The following is a 2,667-nucleotide window of genomic DNA, read 5'->3' on the forward strand; positions in this document are numbered from 1 at the left end:
GACAAAAAAAAAAAAAAAAAAAAAAAACATAAAACCATACACAAATTGAAGAGCACATTTTTAAACAAAGCTGCTGACGTCATTAAAAGACGCGAATTTTCGTGCGTATGAACTGTTAGGAACATCCAGGGGATCTCTTAAACGTACAGTAGCTGTTTAGTAAATTTATTTATCGTATGGCAAGTACAAATCACGTTTATAGAGAAATAAGCTGCTACAATAACTTTATAACTTTGACACTAAAAACAAGACATAAAGAATTAAATACAGTTATGTCATGAACAACATATATATAATTACAAATTAACATTTAGGTTTTTAATATATTGAACTGCACTTCGAGTCGCATCCAGGAAGTCCGTTGTTTGACCTGAGTAGGCTCTCAGAGGGCACTGTGTGCCGGATCGTCTGCTTCTCAGCGGCGCAGTCGCACTTTGGGGATGGTGCTCCTCCCCATTTGTGTAGAGAGTCCTGACATCGACCGTGGCCCGTCCTGATCCTGTTGAGGATGATCCAGGTTTTACGTGGTAAGCCAAAGCCTGGAGGTCTGTTCGACGGTTTCAGTAAGGTGCTGATTCTTCCCATTCCACTTTCCAGCGTTCTTCAAGACGGAAACCATTTTTCTCCAGATCTTTGGCCCTTATAAGAGGTGGGTGTCCAGAGCGCAATCTATCTCTGTCAATGCCATTGCTCAAAGCGTGAATCGGAAGTTGCGGGTTGTCTTGTAATTTTTTAAATTATCTGAGAAGCGCATGTTCTCTTCGTAAGTGAGGTGGCAGTATGTGGCTCAGTACAGGTAGCCAGTGAATGGGGGTTGATTTTATTGTACCTGAAATAATCCTCATAGTTTGGTTCAGTACTGTGTCCACCATCTTGGTGTGAGCGCTCTTTAGCCAAACAGGCGAACAGTACTCTGCCGCAGAGTAGACAAGTCCCAAAGCAGAGCATCGCAATGTAGAGGCGGAGGTGCCCCAGCTGGTACCACATAGTTTCTGAATGATATTGTTCCTAGTACGGATTTTTGCAGCAGTGTTGATGAGGTGTTGTTTGTAGCTCAGGGTTCTATCTAATGTCACTCCCAGGTATTTTGGATTTTTATTATAAGGCAGAATATTGTTATCAAAATATATCTTAAGACGTCTGTTAGCCAATTTATTATTCAGGTGGAAACACATAGCCTTAGTTTTAGTTGGACTAGGTTGTAGTCTCCATTCACGAAAGTACGTTCCCAGAAAGGACAAGTCGCTTGTCAGGACAGTCTCAGTATGCTCCATATCTCGATGTTGTGTAGCTATGGCCCAGTGATCTGCATATCCAAACTTTTCAGATTTAGTATGAGGCATATCGGCTATATACATGCTGAAAAGTAGCGGTGCTAGGACTGATCCTTGGGGCAAGCCATTATTGAGTTTCATTGTTTTGCTCCTATAATTTCCAAGTATCACTTGGAATGGTCTGTTGCAGAGCATCTCGTTGGTAAGGTTAGCCATTTTTAAACATGGCACGATGCGGAGTAGTTTGTAAATCAGGCCTTGCCTCCATACAGTGTCATAAGCCGCTGCCAGGTCTATAAATACCACAGATGTTTTTTCTTGTCTTTGGAAGCCTGCCTCGATGTAGGAAATTAGCGAGAGGACTTGATCTGAGCAGCTCCTGTTTGGCCGGAAGCCTGCTTGTTCCACAGCGATACACTTCAGGATATCTGGACTTAGTCTGTTACATATAAGTCACTCCAGTAGTTTGTAGATCATGCTAAGATTGGGCGGTAGCTGTTTGGTTGGTCATTCGGTTTACCTGGTTTCAGTATCGCTATGATTTTTGATTTCTTAAGGGTATTTGGTATTCTTCCAGTTTCCATCATGCTGGAGAAGAACTGTGCAAGCCATAATTTTGCAAATTTACGCCGGCCGCGGTGGTCTCGCGGTTCTAGGCGCGCAGCCCGGAACTGTGCGACTGCTACGGTCGCAGGTTCGAATCCTGCCTCGGGCATGGATGTGTGTGATGTCCTTAGGTTAGTTATGTTTAAGTAGTTCTAAGTTCTAGGGGACTGATGACCACAGCAGTTGAGTCCCATAGTGCTCAGAGCCATTTGAACCATTTTTTTGCAAATTTACCGCAGTGAATCAGAAACTCTGGATGAATTCCATCAAAACCTGGGGCTTTCCGTGGCTTGATGTCTCTCAGAGCCGGTGTTATCTCTTCGATTGAGAAGGGCTGCGAGTGTAGTGAATTGTTTCCTACTAAAGATTTCAACTTTTTAAGTTCCTTTTTAACTTTTATGGTATGACCTCTATCCCCTGGAGCTCTGGAGGTTTTACTGATGTGCGCCGCAACTGTGTTTGGAGAAACAGAGCTGGTGGGTCGTTGGTTCCTGCTACTGCCACCAAGCTTCCGAAGTAGCGACCACGCCTTTCTGCTTGATTTTGTGAAGTCCATTTCCTCAACAATCTCTATCCATTTAGTGCGCCTGGCAGCGTCCAGGCTGTGCAATAAGTCATCTGCAATCTCCCTATCCCCATGCTGTAGGAACTGTTTATAGAGGCGCTCACTCTCTTCGTTCCACCACGGCACGTATTCTTTTCTAAATCCCCGGGGAATGCTGTTCTTAGCTGAGCTGATGACTGCTCCCACAAATCTTCTGTAATTTTTATAAGTTGGAGGTATCCA

Source organism: Schistocerca americana, chromosome 5, assembly GCF_021461395.2.
Source record: "Schistocerca americana isolate TAMUIC-IGC-003095 chromosome 5, iqSchAmer2.1, whole genome shotgun sequence".
Classification (NCBI taxonomy): Eukaryota; Metazoa; Arthropoda; class Insecta; order Orthoptera; family Acrididae; genus Schistocerca; species Schistocerca americana.